Source organism: Somniosus microcephalus, chromosome 1 (assembly GCF_052327205.1).
Source record: "Somniosus microcephalus isolate GS21.2 chromosome 1, FLI_Smic_1.0, whole genome shotgun sequence".
NCBI classification, from domain to species: domain Eukaryota; kingdom Metazoa; phylum Chordata; class Chondrichthyes; order Squaliformes; family Somniosidae; genus Somniosus; species Somniosus microcephalus.
The window spans coordinates 453,701,777-453,708,248 of NC_140987.1; positions in this window are offsets into that span (position 1 = coordinate 453,701,777).

The following is a 6,472-nucleotide window of genomic DNA, read 5'->3' on the forward strand; positions in this document are numbered from 1 at the left end:
ATTACACACCGACTCCTCTTCTCCAACCATCAAACCGGGTTTGGTGTGTTGCGTCACTTATCACTTGGTCACAACCTAAAGAACAGAGTGTGAGCCGCGTCTCAGTGAGTGGCACACTCGCCTCTGAGTCAGAAGATCATGAATTCAAGTCCTACTCCAGAGACCTGATTACTCTTCTTGTTAGGCAGTCCTTCTGAACCGAGGATGACTTGCTTCCACATTAAAAATGAGTTCTCAGGTGACTGATGAGTCCGATGCGGGACCTATCGTCTCTGGCACAGGTGGGGCAGACGGTGGTTGAAGGGGCGGGTGGGTGTGGTGCTTGGGTTGACGTGCGCTCCTTCCGCTGCTTGCGCTTGCCTTCCGCTTGCTCCCGTCGAAGAGTCTCGAGGTGTTCGGCGCCTTCCTGGATGCTTCTCCTCCACTTGGTGCGGTCTTGGGCCAGGGATTCCCAGGTGTCGGTGGGGATGTTGCACTTTTTCAAAGAGGCATTGAGGGTGTCCTTGAAGGTTTCCACTGCCCACCTGGGGCTCTCTTGCCATGTCAGAGCTCCAAGTAGAGCGCTTGCTTTGGGAATCTCGTATCAGGCTAACAGATGATGTGGCCCGTCCATCGGAGCTGATCAAGCGTGGTCAAAGCTTCGATGCTGGGGATATTGGCCTGAGCGAGAACACTGACGTTGGTCCGCCTATCCTGCCAATGGATTTGCAGGATCTTGCGGAGGCAGCGTTGGTGGTACCTCTCCAGTGCTTTGAGGTGCCTGCTGTACATGGTCCATGTCTCTGAGGCATACAGCAGGGCGGGTATCACTGCTGCTCTGTAGACCATGAGCTTGGTGCCGGGATTGAGGTCCTGGTCTTCAAACACACTCTTCCTCAGGTGACCGATGGCTGCACTGGCACACTGAAGGCGGTGTTGGACTTTGTCATCGACGTCTGCCCTTGTTGACAGTAGGCTCCCAAGGTATGGAAAGTGGTCCACGTTGTCCAAGGCCTCGTCGTGGATTTTGATAATCGGGGGGCAGCACTGTGTGGCGGAGGCAGGTTGGTAGAGGACCTTTGTCTTACGGATGTTTAGTGTAAAGCCCATGCTCTCGTACGCTTCGGTGAAGGTGTTGACGATGGTTTGGAGTTCGATCTCCGAGTGAGCGCAGACGCAAACGTCGTCTGCATACTGTAATTCGATGACAGAGGATGGGACGACCTTGGATCTGGACTGGAGGCGACGGAGGTTGAACAGTTTCCCGTTTGTTCTGTAAATTAGCTCCACTCCAGCGGGGAGCTTACTGAGGGTGAGATGGAGTATTGCAGCAAGGAAGATCGAGAAGAGCGTTGGTGCAATGACACAGCCTTGCTTGACCCCGGTCCGTACAGGAATTGGGTCTGTGGTGGAACCATTGGTCAGGATCACGGCTTGCATGTTGTCGTGAAACAGGTGGAGGATGGTGACAAACTTTTAAGGGCAGCTGAATTTCAGGAGGACACTCCATAATCCCTCACAGTTGAAGGCCTTTGTGAGGTCAAAGAAAGCCATGTACAGCGGTTGGTGATGTTCCCTGCATTTCTCTTGTAATTGACGTGCGGTGAAGATCATGTCCATTGTGCCCCTTATTGGGCGGAACCCGCATTGCAACTCTGGGAGGAGCTCTTCAGCCACTGGGAGAAGGCGATTGAGGAGGATTCTTGCGATAACTTTCCCTGTGGCAGACAGCAGGGAAACTCCTCTGTAATTACCGCAATCGGACTTGCCAGCTTTCTTGAAAATGGTCACAATTACGGCATCTCTAAGATCCTCTGGCATGCTCTCCTCCTTCCAGATAAGAGAAATGAGTTCATGAATTTGCACCAGTAGTGCTTCTCTGCCATGCTTTAGTGCCTCGGCGGGGATTCCATCTGCTCCTGAGGCCTTGGTGTTCTTCAGTTGTCGGATGGCCTTTTCTACCTCATGCCGGGCTGGGGTTGTGCTGAGGTGGTGGCGGGTAGCATGCTGTGGAATGGAGTTGAGGACACTCGGGTTGAAGACAGTGTCTCGGTTAAGGAGATCTTCGAAGTGCTCCTTCCAGCGGGCACTGACTGCCTCTCTGTCCTTGATGAGTACCTCTCCGTTCTTGGCCCGCAGTGGGGTAGGACCTTAGGTTCTTGGGCCATGGGTGGTCTTCATTCGTCACACTCCAGAGACCTGATTACATAAGGCTTACAATTCCAGTGCCATACTGAGGGAGTGCTGCATTGGCGGAGAGGCCGTCTTTCCAATGAGACGTTAAACCGAGGCATCTTTTGCTCTCTTAGGTGGATGTAAAAGATCCCACGGCACTATTTGAAGAGCAGGGGAGTTCTACCCGGTATCCTGGCCAATATTTATCCCTCAATCAACGTCATTATAAGACAGATTATCTGGTCATTATCACATTGCTGTCGGTGGGAGCTTGCTGTGTACAAATTGGCTGCCGCGTTTCCAACATTACAACAGTGACTTCATTGGCTGTAAAGCGCATTGAAAGATCATGAAAGATGCTATATAAATGCAAGGGCTTTCTTTTCTTTGGTATGGCTTTTCCTTACCAAAAATGTATATACACTAAACACACAACTGATGCATAGGCATGTGCTTAGATTTAGGTGCGTTTCAATCTTACTTTCAGTTTTTGATTGTAGGAATTATAATCAGCGGATGAAAGGGAAGTGTCTGGAAAAGCGCCAAAGGGGATTTGAGGGTGTTGGTGAGTCCCCTACTACTGTATGTCAATGAAGCGCCTTGGGACATTTTACGACATTGAAGGCGCTATATAAATGAAAGTTGTTATTATACACACGAGTCATAACGGCACAGAAGGAGGGCATTCGGCCCATCGAGTCCGTGCCGTCTCTCTGTAGAGCGATCCAGTCAGTCCCATTCCCCCGCTCTATCCCCGTAGCCCTGTAAGTTTATTTCCCTCAAGTGCCTATCCAGTCTCCCCTTGAAAACATTGAGTGTCTCCGCTTCCACCACTTCCGTCGGCAGTGAGTTCCAGGTTCTCACCACTCGCTGCATAAAAAAGATTTTCCTCACGTCCCCTCTGTATCTCTTGCCCAAAACCTTAAATCTGTGTCCCCTAGTCCTTGTACCATCAACTAGTGGGAACAGTCTTTCCCTGTCTAGCCTATCCAAACCCGACATAATCTTGTACACCTCTATCAAATCACCCCTCAACCTCCTTTGCTCTAATCAAAACAAATCCATCTTTTCCAACCTGTCCTTATAGCTAAGATCCCCCATCCCCAGAACCATAATGGTAAATCTCCTCTGCACCCTCTCAAGGGCCTTCACATCCTTCCTAAAGTGTGGTTACCAGAACTGGATGCAATACTCCAGTTGTGGCCTAACCAGTGCTTTATAAAGGTTCAGCATAACTTCTCTACTTTTGTACTCAATACCTCTATTTATGAAGCCCAAGATCCCATATGCTTTGCTAACCACTCTCTCAATATGTCCCACCACCTTCAGGGACCTATGCACATTAACTCCCAGGTCCCTCTGTCCCTGCACACTCTTTAAAACTGTGCCATTAAGTGTATATTGCCTCTCCCTGTCCCTTCTGCCAAAATGCATCACCTCACACTTCTCTGTATTAAATTCCATCTGCCACTTGTCTGCCCATTCTGCTAGTCTTTCTATGGCCTGTTGCAGTTGATTGATATCATCATCACAGTTTGCTACACCCCTAAGTTTGGTGTCATCGGCAAATTTAGAAATTCTACTCTGTATTCCAATATCCAGGTCAATTATATATATCAAAAAAAGGCAGTGGCCCCAGCACTGACCCTTGGAGAACACCACTGTCTACCATCCTCCAGTCTGAAAAACAGCCATTTACCACAATTCGCTGTTTTCTGTCCTTAAGCCAATTCCTCATCCAAGCTGCCACGTACCCACCTATTCCATGAGCCTCAATTTTGTTAACCAGCCTTCTATGTGGTAATTTGTCAAACGCCTTCCAAAAATCTATGTAGACAACATCCATTGCATTCCCTTCATCGGTCCTCCTTGTTACTTCATCAAAAAATTCAATTAATTTATTCAAACACGATCTGCCTTTTACAAATCCATGTTGGCTCTCCTTAATTAGCTTAAACCTCTCCACGTGCCCGTTAATTTTTTCCTTGATTGTTGTTTCTAAAACTTTACCCACCACTGATGTTAAACCGACCGGCCTGCAGTTACTAGGATTGTCCTTACACCCTTTCTTGAACAATGGTGTCACATTTGCCACTTTCCAATCCTCAGGCACCTCCCCTGCATCTAGGGAAGATTGGAAAATTATGGCAAACCCTTCCGCTATCTCCTCCCCCAATTCCCTTAGCAACCTGGGATGCAAGCCATCTGGCCCAGGCAACTTGTCCACTCTAAGCATACCCAGCCTTTCTAGTGCTTCCTGTCTATCAATTTTCACCCCTTCCATTACTTCGACCTTTTCCACTTCTACCGATATTTTGTCAGCATCCACCTCCTTAGTAAACACCGATACAAAGTACTCATTGAGTATTCTAGCCTTGCCCTGCGCCTCTAAGCATATATCACCTTCTTTGTCTCTAATAGCCCCCACCCAGCCTCTTACTACCCACTTACAGTTTACATGCCGGTAGAAGATTTTTTGGGTTCCCCTCTATGTTAACTGCCATTCTACTCTCATATTCTCTCTTTGCCAATCTTATTTTCATCTTCACATCCCCTCTCAAATTATTGTACTTGGTCTGGTTCACCCTTGATGAATTCACCTGACATGCATCATACACCCTCTTTTTTTGTTTCATCATCTTCTTTATCTCCTTCATCATCCAAGGAGCCCTTGCTTTGGTTCCCTTACCCGTCCCTCTTGTTGGAATGTACCTAGCCTGTATTTGGAACATCTCCTCCTTAAAGATCACCCATTGTTCCATTACAGTTTTTCCTGTCAGTGTTTGGTTCCATTTTACCCTGGCTAGATCCTTTCGCATCCCAGTGAAGTTAGAGCCCTATTCCAGTTCAGAAGTTCCACACTAGATTGTTCCTTGCTCCTTTCCATTGCTAATCTAAATCTTATGATAAGGTGATCACTCGTCCCCAAGTGTTCTCCCACAGACACTTGGTTGACCTGACCCACCTCATTCCCCAGCACCAGTGTCGAGCTTCTTGAGTGTTGTTGGAGCTGCTCTCATCCAGGCAAGTGTAGAGTATTCCATCACACTTTGACTTGTGCCTTGTAGATGGTGGAAAGACTTTGGGGAGTCAGGAGGTGAGGCACTTGCCGCAGAATATCCAGCCTCTGAGCTGCTCTTGTTGCCACAGTATTTATGTGGCTGGTCCAGTTAACTTTCTGGTCAATGGTGACCCCCAGGATGTCAATGGTGGGGGATTCGGTGATGGTAATGCCATTGAATGTCAACGGGCGGTGGTTAGGCTCTTGCTTGTTGGAGATAGTCATTGACTGGCATTTGTCTGGCGTGAATGTTACCTGTCACTTTTCAGCCCAAACCTGAATGTCATCCAGGTCTGATTTTTCCCAATGCTGCTTCCAAACACGGCATTCAAGTAGTCCCTAGTGACCAATGGCAGTCATGTTGTGAGAGGAATGCAACCTCCATCTCCCAGCGCAAATTGGATATCAGTGAGCAAAAGTTTCCTGTTGAGAAATTAAGAGGCAAATTCATGGAAGATTAGAATGCAGATGTAGAGATCTTCAGCAGTGAACAATGCAAGCTATTGATTATGTTCTTTGACATTCCACAGTTGCACATTAATTTGTCATACTTGCGTTATTTTGCAGACATCCCTTTTTTACTAAGTGTGGCTGACTATTGTTTTTGGATGATATAATAGAGGTGAGGGAGATTTAGTGTGTTGTAATTGCTGCTTTCTCTACAACGCAGGATCTGGTACAATTACATGCTATTTTCGTTGATATCTTGATAATCAGTTTGGCAATGTGACCTTAAAGAACAAGATGTTATCTCACTCTATCTCTGGGTACTTTCAGCATGCAGAAGACCAAACGTATTTCTGTTGATTGCTAAGAAGCATTCTTTAGCAATACGCTCAGCTTAAAATGATGTCCTGGGGCTTGAGCTTAAACTTGGATTTTGATGCTTTGGCAACATAAGATGTACCTTATCATGCCAATAAAGCGATTTGTATTGTATTGTATTGGGTGCAGAGGAGATTTACAAGAATGATAGCCAGGAATGAGGGACTTCAGTTATGTGGGGTTAATAGGGAAGCTGGAATTGTTCTCCTTAGAGCAGAGAAGGTTAAGGTGAGATTTAACAGAGATTTTCCAAGTTATGAGGGGTTTTGATAGAGTAAATAATTGCACGGAATTACATAGAATTCACAGCAGAGAAACAGGCCATTCGGCCCAACTGGTCCGTGCCGGTGTTTATGCTCCACACGAGCCTCCTCCCACCCCTCTTCATCTCACCCCGTCAACATATCCTCCTATTCCTTTCTCCATCATGTG